At 39.8% G+C, this 14,320-nt stretch overlaps 1 protein-coding gene across 1 annotated transcript in view; it reads right to left on the bottom strand.

Annotated features, from left to right (window-relative positions):
- Positions 1-9,430, bottom strand: part of dab1a (DAB adaptor protein 1a) — a 175,607-nt gene extending 166,177 nt beyond the window's left edge. The window contains exon 1 of the mRNA XM_016498043.1: positions 9,236-9,430. The gene's annotated coding sequence lies outside the window, so the exon portion shown is untranslated. The remainder of the gene's footprint in view (positions 1-9,235) is intronic.
- Between the last annotated feature and the right edge of the window lie 4,890 nt (positions 9,431-14,320).

Raw genomic sequence — 14,320 nt, 5'->3', positions numbered from 1 at the left:
TGTGTATTTGTCCATTCGAATGTGTAAGAATGCGAGAAAGAGAGCTCAGTCCATTGTTGGCGTATATAAGAGTGTTATATGTGCATGCGCTTTGTGTGTGTGTGCAGAGCAGAAAACAGCGCGTGAGTGCAGAAGTGAGTTCTATTTCGTCTACTTGCAGTTGAATCTTTTGAAATCACAATAAATGTGCATACAGACATAGAGAAGCAGAATCGAAATGTAATTTTATAAAAAGTAATTTGATTCCTGACCTTATGCATCTGATCTGATTTGCGAAATTGGAATAGCTTTTCGATTCCTAACCCTCCTACTAAATTATTTAATTCTTGCATGCAAAAAGACCTGTATGGTGACTCTGGGGCTATGTAAAATATTTTTTGCAACTTACTAGGTTTATCATATCTTTTTTTTTCCGATAATGTCGATAATCGTCTGTTACCTGACTGTTGACATCGACATCGCGATACTTACGAGACATCGTCGATATACGATAGTATCATCATATCGCCCAGCCCTAGAGTCCCATGCACAAAGTTATCAAATGGATTTGGAAGACTTTTATTTTGCTGCTTCTTTTGGAGCTTGACAGCCATGATCACAATGATTTTCCACTGAATAGAAAAAAGCAGCATGACAGTTCTTCAGAAAATTCTCCACAGAAGAAGAAACTCACAACATGCGGCTGAATAAATGAAGACAGCATTTCATTTTATAATGAACTCTCTCTCTAAATTAACAAAACTGAAAACTCAAGGAAAGAGCAACCTCTGAAGAACCAAAGTTGGGACCCCATAAAACACCAATTGCCGTATGAACAGTAGCCTAACCATTACTGATGACATTCGCCATCTTATGCCATTCTACGATCTCTACATCCATCCATCTAATCCCTCCCTCTCTCTTTCTCCACATATCCCTCCATCTTTCTCTGATGCATGCTGAGTCTCAGCCATTTATCCAGTGGTTTCAGCATGACACACTGCGACACCAGAATGTCAGTTTAATATGGCCCTGCTCAAACACAGGCGCACACATGCACACAAGTGCTCTATGATGACACGCACGGGTGCAATAGAGTGTCTGCGCATTAGACCCTGACTGCGCTCCAGAGACGGAGAGGCTGAGTGTTATCACAAGCAAAAGAGCCCTTGCTTTTATATCAAACACAAAAAAGGGAAAAAAATACTTCTTTCATCTCTTTTTTGACAGATATGTACACGCAACTCTGAATCCTTCCCTGCACAGAGAGATAAGAGAAGGCGAAAAAACTGATTCGTAGATGGAATTCCCCATACAAGCAAGAGAGAGAAAAAGAGAGACGGTGAAGTGCAGTTATTTCAAGCAGAACACGCAGCAGAGGAGAAGAGAAAAGCAAACGCTCTGGAGAGATGTATGTTCGTTTCGAGCAAAGCCGGTGAGTAGATTTCCCAGGCAACTATTCAAAAAAACAGAATCTGTTTCCTGCAGTACAAGGGCAGAAGGCTTTGCAGGCAACATGAGAGTGAAATCTCTCCCAGTCAGGGCAATACAGCCAGGAGACTGCCTGAGATGTTGCGCCGTAGCTCTTTGACATGTAATCATTATGGAAACACCCAGTCTCCAGAGCTCAACGCTGGTCTTCTGTCTGTCCAGATGCATTTATGTTGATTCTCATGAATGCACACATCTACACACATTCCTGGATGGAGAATAGAGTGAGAAAGACTGACAGACAGGGGGGAGAGAAAAAAGGAGGCAGGTTGGAATAGTAGGTGTTGGATGCTTATGGTTGGCGCATCTGGATCTGGCACTGGTGTGATTTTTCTGGTCCAAATGAACTGCGATCCAGCTGACACACCTTGGACAAACTCTCACACCACAGATGTGGCCATGTCGATCAAAGAAATGAATGCCACACACCCCTGAAAATCATGCTGCGACAACACACTGTACAACCCCTTGTGGAAAAGTAGTACACTTTAGCATACTTCTAAAAAGAGTATTTATTACAGAAATAATATATTTTAAAAGAATATACTTAAGTGCGGACTGAATCTAATGTTTTCAGACAAATTTGTAATGATGAAGTTGCAATTTAGTATATTTAAAATGTAATATCAAATAGCCAAGTATTTTACCTAATCTGACATTCCAAAGTGCAAAAGCGTGCTAAGAAACAGCCATCAAAGTGAACTCTCTTTAAGTACACTTAAGTCGCCTTTTATTTAATTAATATGATATTATATCCAAGGTTTTTTTTTTTTTAATACTTTTAAGATTTGAAATGTGCTAGTACACACACCTAAGCAGTTTCTGACGCACCTTGGGTCTGTTAATGCTGAAACCATTGAGAGTGCACTATCATATAATTATTGACAAAATAGACCAAAAATATTGATGACTCATCTTGTTTTCAGAAGCGTGTCAATTTTAGTCCAATGAAATGTTCTCTAGAATCCCCCTAATATCACCTGTCATCATTAAGCAATAGCAAAACTAGTTTTTTCGGGCTGTAAAGTCAATCAAAGGCAATTGTCTGTTTAAGGTTTTCACACTTAAGTCTGACTGATTCCAAATCAGAATCAATTTGATATCCACTTCAACTGATTTTTCATTCAGTTGGTTACACATTCTTTTTTAGCTTTAACATCCATTTTTAAATATTCCCTCTGCTAATGCTTTAAATAAAGCACTGCAGTTTGATTTCAGACTGATTCCAAGTGCTAACTCGTCCTTTTTTAACTATTCATTAAAAGATCTGACTGATTTAATTGTCTCAGGGATTGGGCTACTTTGGTCACACAACATATTTCCGATTTATTACATAGAACGGGTTCATAAGAGTCATTTAATTTGTGAATATGTTTGTTTTCTGTGCATCCTACAACTCAGTAGAATGACATTTCTTGCCATTATTTTGTGGTACACAGTGTTTCTACTGCATCACATTCAAAACCGATGATAAACTTGCATTCTCGAAAATGACTTATTTTGCTGTGCTGCTACAGATTGAACAGCGAAAGAGAACTAAAGAGCAATGCAGTGAACCTTCTAACTCTGAACAGTATGAAAATATTAATTTAAACAGAAAGAAAAACCAACAGTGCCCAAACTGTGCAGTTGAGTGAATTAATCCTTTTGACAGGAAATACATCAACACGCAATTTGTCAAACCATTTCATGGGTTGTTTCATGAAAGAACACACACAGAGTTCAGGAATGTGAAGAACTCTGTGAATGTTGAGAGTCCTGAAACTACAATACTAAATATTCAGAGGTTTCTGCAGAATTCTGTGTGCAGATTCCATTAACGCCCGGCCTTGACCCGCTATTTATTGACATCATATTGATAAAGTGTGACATGGATTAAATTAAACGACAGATTTCAGCAATTCATTTGTTCATTGAGACAAAACCGAGTTCGCCATTTTGTGTCTCATTAGACAGGCGAAGTGTCATTATTCCCTAGTGTTTGACTACAGACCTGGCTTGTCTTGCCCTCAGGCTAACATCTGACAGAGAATACCACCAGCTGGCAGCATATGCACACCGTCATATTACTGACAAATCTACACTGACATTAGTAGAGCAAACCTCACGTCTTTGATTCTGCGTGTGTGTCTCCGTCCTAACATTCAACTGCACCCTCTTTCTCCAACAGCGCATTACAGCTGCAGCGCTCCAGCTCTGTGCAGCTCACCACTCTGTCCGCCACAGAGAAATACAGGCTTTTCATTTCAGCTTGATAATGGTGCACAGGGAGGCCTGCGCATAAAGAGCTGAAGCCCACTCTAAGCAGACCGGGGCCCCACTGTGCAGGTCACGCTGAATCTTTTCTTTGCCTCTCTCTCTAGGGGATGAGAGACAACAGATTAAACCAGATGAAAAGACAGTAAGAGCAAAATTAATCGAATACAATTTGTTGCTAGAAAAAACCAATTCGGGTCCTTAGGTCTGGGGACCTCAGGGAGCCATTTTGTTCCTTTTGATTTTCCAGCCAACTCTTAATGGGACATTTTACAAAAAAAGAGAAAATTCTGTCAACATTTACTCACATTAATGTGGTTCAAAATTCCGCAGAACACAAAGAATGTTTCAGCTGGTTTTCTCTATATAATGTAAGTTAGTGGATTCATATGTCGTCATTTTCTTTTGTGCTCCACAGAAGAAAGACAGTTTGGAACATGTAGATTGGATAAATGATGACAGAACTACCATATGTGGTTGAACTATCCCTTTAAGAAACAGAAGAGAGATGGTTTTTCTTTGTTCTGGAAGCAGAAGTAGCACTCAGCAGGGATAAAATAAGGTCTTCCTGATGCCCTGTGGACAACAGCCATTTGCTCAACAACTGTTCATCTGTGTCGACAGAAAAAAAGGTTGAAAATCAGTAGCATTCCTTATTTTGTACAAACGTTTGGGGTCAGTATTTTTTTGAAAGTAGTAATACTTTTATTTAGCAAGAATGTATTAAATTAATCAAAAGTGACAGTACAAAAATTTGTCATGTGTAATTTCCTATTTCAAATAAATGCTGTTGAATTCATAATATATGTTTCTTGAGCAACAAATCAACATATTAGAATGATTTCCGAAGGAGCATGTGACACTGAAGACTGGAGTAATGATGCTGAAAATTCAGCTTTGCCATCACAGGAATAAATATATAATAAAATATATTAAAACAGAAAAATTAAATATATTAAAATAGAAGTTGAAATAGAAAACAGTTGTTTTAAACTAATAATAATTCACAATTTTACAGTTTTTTCCTGTATTTTTGATCAAATAAAGCAGACATGGTGAGCATAAGAGACTTCTTTCAAAAACATTTACTAAATCTTACTGACCCCAAACTTGTGAGTGGTGTATGTATACAAAAGAATGACGAAGAAAAGCAGGGTTGAAAATGTCATTAATTTCCTTTCTTTTCTTCTCCTCTCTCTGTTTCTTTCACTGTCTTTAAATGACAGAGGAGAGAAGAGGTGCAATCCCACAAGGTTCTGGTGATGCATAGCAAAAAATATGGTAAATGAGCGGCAAGTAGTGCCTCAAATAAAGAATGAGTCCCAGGAGAGTAGTCCTTGAAGTTTGAGCGCAAGTAAATGAGAATGTTGAAAGAATAGATTATATTGAAGTGTTAATATACTGAGACTGTTGCATGGCCTGCATTTCTGAGTTTCTCCCGGTCTTTGTTTGCAATGCAGCACATCAAACTCGCTCTGGAGCGAGGCTCTCATGGGAATAAATTATCAACCATTGACTTTTTGTCTGCCTTCTTACTTCCTTTTGTTTCTACGGGTAGGCTGGAGTCAGTGGAGCGTTGCGTACCTCTATACCACAGTGACTATATGCCCATTGAAAGCGAGTTCATTTGGTGGATTCAGTTTGAATAAAATAAATAAGCAAGCATGGTTCTTAGCATTATTCATAGCTCAAGGAGGAGATTTTGATTGGAATAGTCATAGGAGGAACTAGAAACTATGCGGTAAATGAAAAGCAGATACAGGGTCAAGACTTTAGACCCTGAAACCGCAGCCCTCTGCAGTCATTGTGCAACTGTTATACAAATTGTTAGTTATGTACTTGAAGGCAGGTTCAATAAGAACAGAAGGCCAGAAAATTAAAATGTGAACATATGAGAACAAAGAAAGTATAAGACAACTTGTGAAAGTATGCTGAGCTTGCTTGTGTGTGGACTGATGTTTCACTGTCGTTTCTGGACCCAAATAGCCATGCAGACAGATTGTGGCCATTTTAAGGAGATTATGGGGCAGATGCCAGCGTGGCATTGCAGCATGTGGCACAAAGAGAACCACTGCTTCCACCTTGTACAACCTTTCTACATATGCTCTGGACTAAAACCTAGTGAGCTGCCTATGGAGGCAGCATATTCAAGGAATATTGTGGGTTCAGTACACGTTAAGCTCAATCAAGCTTTGCGACAAAGTTGATTACTATAAAAATTAATTTCCACATGGTCCAAATTTTCTATAAAATAAGCAAATCTGTTAATGTTAAAACAATCAACAGCATAATTCCTAAGATGACGAGAACAACAATACAGCTGGCTGAGCAATGTGCCAAACTCTTTTGGAATCAATTAGTCTGTGGTCAGTTATGAAGTTCCAAGACCATTAGAACAGGCAGCTCACTACACAAGGTTCCCAAAGGCGGTTTCAATTAAATATCACAAAACAACCATTTTTGGTTCCTGAAAGTACCTTTAAGTTAACAATTCTTAAACATGTTTTCTTAGTGTGAAGAACATTTTAATAATCTAAAGAAAAATGTTTCCACTTTTTAAAAACCTTTTGTAAATTAGAAACGTTCCATGGGTGTTAATGGTTCTTCATGGAACCATAAATGTCAATAAAAAACCCTTTATTTTAAGAGTGTGGATTTTGGAATAGAACAAGAGTGTCACACATGACACCTACACAGAGATACCTACATTACACAGGGCCCTACTGACATTTATCATAGCACAGCTTGACAACACAAAACACCAATATGCAAAGCATTCAGCAGAAATGGCATTCTTTTAATTAAATTATCACTTTTACTGGTGGATTTTGAGTGGAAAGCTTCTGATGGGCCAAAACTGTGGCAGCTGTGCCCTCGGGCTCAGTGTCATGTCCTCAGCCGGATGCCATCCAATGGGTGAGGCCAATCCTGAGCTCTAATTAGCAGGAGGAGATAATGTCACACAGAACAGACAGATCAATACAGAGGACAAGGAATGGCAGTCGATGCCTCCTCTTTATCCCGGACAGATTTCCAAGAAGGGACATCCCCCATGGAACAGCTCTACTTCAGGAATTCACCTTCTGCTCTGATGAAGACACCAGGGGTGACATGTTGCTCTGAGGACCTCGGTTCTCATCTCAATACATTCCTATGACAACCACCTCACAATCTAAAGTGCAACTAACACTTGAAATGTAGTTGCTCTCAAAAAAAAAAAAAATTCATCAATTCTGGCCATTCTTTTCTTTACAGATCTGGTTTCAAACAGAAAAGTATCTAGAACAGCAAGCTTGGCTTGCCATTGAGTTCATACAGGTCAAATCAACAGGCATTAGTATTAATTTTCCTTGAACATGCTATCACCCCAGGAGATATGTCTCAATTACAACCCTACCTCTACAATACCTCAAAACAAACCCAGCTTGTAGAATGAATAAATGAACACAGTGGAGAGAGAGAAAAACAATGCTGGCTTTGAGGGTTCCCACACTCTGTGTTCGGTCTCCATGGAGATGCACTGTTGCCTGCTGGGCCCATTCAGGCAGAAAGGGAAGGACTAACTACACACAGAAAAGTCCAGAACAGACCACCTTTACCAAAGCTATAGTAACTTATAAGCAGAACGGTGGCATAATATGAGGGGATGGGAGAGTGTGCCATCTGGCACAGGTTGGCATAATGACTCTTGACCTGATTATGGCACAAAAAACACATTGCTCCTTTTTATGTATCCTCATTTGATCTATCTATCTATCTATCTATCTATCTATCTATCTATCTACCTACCTACAATGCTGAAAAGCTTGACAAAAAAATGAATTCACAACAGAAGTTCTGGCTGAAAACAAAAATTAATTCGAAATAGCATTCATCTAGAAAACAAACGCAAACTGATGGCTGAACCACACAAAAGATGTGTGACATATTAACACAATAGTCACTGACCTAAAAACGAGGGGCTGTCAATGAACACCTGACACCTGGATCAGTTCAGTTACAAAAAAAAGAGAGAGATAAAAAAAACACACATTTACGATCATGATTTTTCTACTATCAACACTAATGTGGAAACCTACGGTAACAGTCAGCATTGATGTTTAAAAAAGAAAACAGAGTGAAGACTAGTGCTGCTAAATAGGTTAAGAATGAGAGCAGCTTGATGTATGCTCTGCTTTGTAGCTGCATTTGTGAGTTTCCCTATATTTTCACACAAAAATTGTCATGCGTCTTTAATAAATAACGAAACAGTCACAAAAACACTTGTTTCCTATCATGATAGGTACTTTCGATTGACTTCTGTTGTTTTTATATTACTGTAATGGTGTTCGCAACCTTTTAACCCTAGAGCTAACCCTCACACAAACCTTTCTGCGTACACATTAAAACATGACTGTATGTTTACTAAGCTGTCTTCCTCTCGGAGACGTTGGTTGGTCACCATAATGTTATTTTAGGTTTTACTAGAGTCTTCCTCACCGGACACTCAGTCACTGGCGCTTTTGTCCTTCAGACTGAGCGCGCGGTCCACTCTGCTCAGTGGAACCACACGGGAAGGTAACGCGACGAGAGTCGGTGTCTTTTCAAGCGTTTTATTCTTAGCAAACGTCGAGGTGTCCGTTTCTACCCAGTCCACAGGCAGTCTGAAGAGGATGTTCTGTGTCAAAGCACATCGTCCTCACGTGCTCTACAGCTTCAAACGCTGTGGGAACATACTCCTGCAGTGCAACCGTTCAGAAAACGCCACGTAGAGATGCGTTTAACGCGGTCGCCGGTGCCCCAAGTCAGTTGTGAGATTCTTAGAGCGCGAGTAACGGAATTCTCGCCGCCCGCTGGTTCCCTGTCTCTCTCTCTCTCACACACACACACACACACATACACGGGCAGAGCCATTAATGCGGGCTTCTGCTGCCGCGGAGCCCCTGCGGACCGATCAACCTGCCTGAACCACACAAACAAAATATATACACGTTTCTTCACGTTGCAATATATGGAAACCTCACGCTACCGTGTCTTGAATTGGTACTCGTGCGTTTTAACACTAGCCGGCAATACCGAACACCTCTTTCCACTGCAGTTTCTAATGAGTGCGCATATAGCACTATCTGAGCGTGTATTAGACCTGTGCTCGGTGGTGAATGGAAAAGGTGTTAAATACGAAAGGTTGTAGTAAATCTCAGTTGATCAATCGCCCTCGCGCAGGGCAGAACATGGATGTCAATGCAGCAAACGCCGCTCCTCTCCATACGCGCGTGGACGCATGATCACCGTCAACTGGTGGCAGTTGGTTCGGCTCATTTCCTCGCAAATCAGATGTGTGATAACTGTTTAATAATATCTCTCCTATTGCTTTAGATGCGTGGATTCAATCAACCGACACAACTCCATCACCGGAGCGCAGGGAGATATCCTTGCGTTCCACATGGACAAGTTTCATTGCAACAGCACCGACGCCGTTTTTCTTTCCATATATCACCGCGAACCGCATCCTTAAGACAAACCCTCTTACCTTTAAACTGGTGCGTTCAGATCCCATACTTCTCATGATAAAAATCCACGCGCAGTCACTCCGTATACCGTCTGTAGAAGAGCAGTAATCCACTTTCCCATGCCGGGGACAGACAGCCACAGACCTGGACTACATCCTTTCTATCGCACACCAAAGCTGATGGGATTTTTGCGCTTCTTTTCCCCTTCACCCTGTTCTTTCTCTCCGCTGCTCCAGCTGAAGTTGCCTGGTTACCTCTCTCTAAAAGCGCCGCTCCCGCAGCCAATCACGAGCGCGAGTGCGCGTTAACCCGTCGGTCGCCGAGCTGTCCTGGTTTCTTGGTTTCAGGGGAAAACGCAAGGAGTGGGAGGGGTGAGCGAGAGTTTTCTATACCAAAAAGCTAAGATGTGCAAAAGAATACAAAGACAGAAAGGGATGCGGGGGGTGGATGGATGATGGCTCAGAAATGAAGAGCATCTGATTTGCTGAGACTTAACATACATGAAAGTATCATTTGTACATCAGCAAGAGCGTGTAGAACAGGTGCACAGAGGGCAAGAAAAAAAAACTGAAACTGAACTAGATCCAGCGACGTAGGTTGGGTTATAAAGTTGCTAAGACTACATAGGAATAAGGCAGGCGACAAAAACAAATAGCCTATTATATATTTAAAACAAAGCGCGATTAAAGCAATGATGACTCATCTTAAAATATTGCGAAGAAAATGGAACTGCATAGAGGTAAGTAGGCTTCCACCTCATCCATCGTTCTTTTTGTGTCATACAATTCTTTAAATTGTTACATTAAGTATTAATTCATTCTTTAAAATAAATGTTCCAGAAGCAGGTTTTTGGAACAATGCCATAGAAGAATAATTTTTGGGTTCTCCAGAGAACCTTTCTGTGAACAATTATTTGAAAAATTCTGTTGATGTCATTGATATACATTTATTTTTTACATTTATTTTCTGTTTATTTTAAACAGTGTTCAAAATATTTTGTTCTAAAGACAAAATCTTAGAATCAACCTTGATGTATGCATCTGCTGACTAATAAAAAATTAGCAGTGGGTTTAACTTTTGGAAATTTAATTTGCTGTATTCTTGCTTGATTTCAAAATGACAATTCTCTTTCCACAACCCCAAAACATGAGCTCGTGTATTTCTATTCATCAACCTCGCCTTTGGATCTCTAGTGTGTTGGCATTCTAAGTTGTTTGAGGAAAACTGCCCAAATGTTGGCCAGGGATTTTGTGATTTTCAGAAAGTTGGTAGGAACCCCATCACTATACCCTAATCTATGCCCATGACTAGATCTTCTGTTTATGACAGCTAATAATCTTAAAGCAGCTATGCAGTGGCCATTAGAGAGTTGTGAGTTCTATTTGAACCTTCTGGGTCACCTCATCATGCAGAGTATTGATTTTAATTCCATCCTCTTCCCAGTTAGGAGCTGCCAAGTGCACTACGCCCTTTTCACTCTCAATCACTGTAAACGGGACTAGGCAGCATCCGGCTTCGCACTGATTCAAAACATGTGGACTACAAAACTCCAACATGCCACCATGATCATTCCAAGACATTAATAACAAACTCTATAAATGTTCACGGCACTGTTTCAGACGAAATTTTTACTGCAGTGCATTAATGCAGCTCATTGCACGTCATGGTAGCAGGTAGCTTGTATGTAATTTGGAATGCTGGAAATTTAAGAATAAAGTCATGCAATGTTTAAACTGAATAAGGCAGACGTAAGTGCCGGTATGTACTGAAGCTTTGGAAACAAAACCAACGGTTCAAAAACATAAATATAAAAATGAAGAGAGCAATGCTACGCATTTTGCTGTCTTCTCCTGCGCTATAAGCAACGGGGTTCGGACCCAAATAATATAATGTGAACACAGTCCAGTGGGGGCAGGGGGCAGGGGAGGGGGGAGCAATCGAACTCGGGTTCGGACCAAGCAATCGGACCAAGTGTGAAAGCATCAAGATCAGTGGATGAACTCTTTTACTCTTTTCTACTGTCCCACCCACTAATGTTGGTTATTCCTTCTGTACTGTCCACAGCTAAGCTGAAAGTGCAATAAAAATGTAGTGTTATCACTAAAATACATTCTTTCTCCTAAATCCTTTCCAACTCTTTCTTGTTCTTTCTATCTTTCTCCTCCACCCACTCAGGAAGCTGAAGCATTTTATTGTTGACTGCACTATTTTATAATCTTTTATTAAATCAGTTTTAACTTTTGCCATGACTCGGAGTCGGCCTACATGTCAAAAGTGTGATCTTGGGTCAAGTATTGCAGGTGAAGCACATGTTGTCTGTTTTCTATTAGAAGAAAATGGTTCTTCGGAAGTCTATGAGTATTTTAGTAAATAAAATAAAAAATACTTTCTTAATGAGTATCGTTGTCTTCTCCTGTAAAATTATTAGATTTTATATACTATATATAGAAATAGAAATATTATAATTTGAAATAAAAAAGCAATGTAAAGTTTTTAAATTAATTTATATTAATTTACTGTATATATTAAAGTGTAAAACCATCTGGCAGTACATTGAAACAAGATATATTCTACCTGAAAATAACTCATGCTGTCATGTAGACCAGGCAAATTAATCTTGATTTTAAAAGGATAGTTCACCCAAACATGAAAATTCTATCATCATTTACTCACCGTGAAGTCATTCCAAACGTGTATGAGTTTCTTTCTTCTGTTGAACATAAAAGAAGACATTTTGAAGAATGTGGGTAAACAAACAGTTGCTAGTAGACACCTTCATAATATGGAAAATACTGTGGAAGTCAATGGGGACCAGCAACTGTTTGTCTTGTCGGCAGTCTTCTTTGTTAAACAGAAGAAACATCATGAGTTGTGTGGGTAAACAACATGAGTTTGAAACAATGATTTATGTGAGAAAAAACAAAATTGAAAACTAGAAAAAGATACTCATCAAAAATAATAATAAATACAAAAAAATATTTTCAGTGTAGTAAATCTGGAAATATCAGTGAACTTTAAAATTCTGATTTCCAAGCCTAGAAAAGTCATAGAAAGGAATACAATATTTAAAAAGTCATAGATAAACCATGGGAATTTCCATAGTGAGCACACTTTTTCTCATTATGCTAAGCTTTAAAAATGGACAAGATTGCACTTTGCAAGCACAATCTCTTTAAAATGATTTTTATAATTATTATGCAGTAATCAGACAGCTGTGTGCTTGTATTACGTTTATTGTACATCTGTATATTTGTGGATATGTTTCTTTTCATAGGTTGAAACAAAATCCCCCTTTAAAGGGTCAATATATGTCACATATTACACTATGTAAGAGTTCAGCTCCAACCCTGAAAAAAAACCTCACCTGCCTATAGCCTTAGTAATCCTGAAGACATTGATTAGCTTGTTCAGGTGTGTTTGATTAGGGTTGGAGCTGAACTCTGCAGGACTGTGGCTCTCTAGGACCGAACTTGCCTACCCCTGTTCTAGGGGTAAGATTCTTGTTTGGGTGCGCGAGGTCCTGGGTTCAAATCCCAGACGAGCCCCCAATTGTTACTGTACCTGCAAAAAGGGAAACAAAATCCCCCTCTAAAGGGTTCATATATGTCACATACTACACTATGTACTATAATTACTATTACCCCTTTTTCTCTTTATCTTTCTTTGTTGTTTGGTGGAGGTTTTTGTTGTACTGAACTCATTCTGTTCCAGAATCTCATCACCAGTTTCCCCGCCACAGAGTCCATGTCCTGTTTGCAGTTCATTTCACTTCACTCTCACTCACTTTTCTCATTACCCCCATTTCTGATAGTCTGTTACAGCATTTTCTCTCTCCACTATCTCCACTTGTCTTCTCATCCGCTGGTGGGATGTTTATTTCATTGCCTCTGTTTTTTCATGCGGATGTTTTCGACCAAAGATTTTAATCCACCGCACCCCTCCCCCTCTCCACCATCCAAGCACATAGCAGCCCATCCTCCTGCTTTCTTCCCTCCATCCCTCCCTAAATGAATAAGAGATAAGGAATAAAATCAGCCCATCGTATTAAAAGCACCAGAGAAGGTCCTACAGGCTGTGACAGATATACGCCGGCCGGACCAGCTTCAAGAAAACAGCTTAAGCTCAGAAAGGCAATAAAATAATCAATATAAGCACAATCCTAAAATTTGATCACCCAGGCAATACACATCACTTCATGTGATACTGGCCTGTCAACTCTCCTTGAGCTAAACCACTTGGCAGACATAAAAAAACAGGATTTGTTTTCAAGGTTAATGATCTTATTTGGCACCCTCACACTGAACATTTCAAGACAAATATGGTTGTTGCTCCAAAAGACTCAACGCAAGCTCTTAGTCTAATAGCGTACTCTTGAAAAAAATCCAGTTTTGGTTGGATGGCATGTCAATGAGCACATTCTGATGCATGCATCTTTAGCAGCACATTCCCATCAGACATGATATGAGAGGGACGAGTGAAGCCAAACGCGTCTTAACCTTCCCGCTCCCCTCCCCTGCGCTTTATTATAGTGCAACGCACCAAAGGACACGTATCGATCCAGCATCTGGAGGTTAATTTTTTCGGTAGGCCCATTCTTTTCTCAGCAAAGTGGATTATTTTACCCCTGACCAGCTAGCGGCTTGTTTAAAAGCGTGTGTATGAGCTAATCTTCCTGTGCTGGAAAGCTCATTTGTAAATCAGTCTGTGAAGGCATGGAGAGCTTTGAACAGTGGTCAAGTAGGAGTTTTGAGGCTTCTCTATGATGGATGGATGAATTGAACAATAGGACACAGGATGTCACATAGTTCTCCACACCTACACTTCACTTTTTATGCCACTCTTGGTCTGTTTTCAGCTCTGCCTGGGATGCTGAAGGTTACATGTGTTATGCATTGATCAGTTATGATGTCTGGACTACTTTTCACTTGTTTCCAGGCTGTATGTGTGCAGGGTGGTGGAACTATAGGGATGATATAATGGAGAGGCGGTTGACAGCTAAGGGACTCTCTGCCTTACTGAAGAGAGATGAAAGAAAGGACAAACCTATCAGCAACTCCTAGCACAGGAGTACAATGCTGGACACACACACACACACACACACACAC

Source organism: Sinocyclocheilus anshuiensis, unplaced genomic scaffold (assembly GCF_001515605.1).
Source record: "Sinocyclocheilus anshuiensis isolate Anshui unplaced genomic scaffold, SAMN03320099.WGS_v1.1 scaffold801, whole genome shotgun sequence".
Lineage (NCBI taxonomy): Eukaryota > Metazoa > Chordata > Actinopteri > Cypriniformes > Cyprinidae > Sinocyclocheilus > Sinocyclocheilus anshuiensis.
Note: the sequence above shows the minus strand (reverse complement) of the source record. Positions and strands in the feature narration are given on the sequence as shown.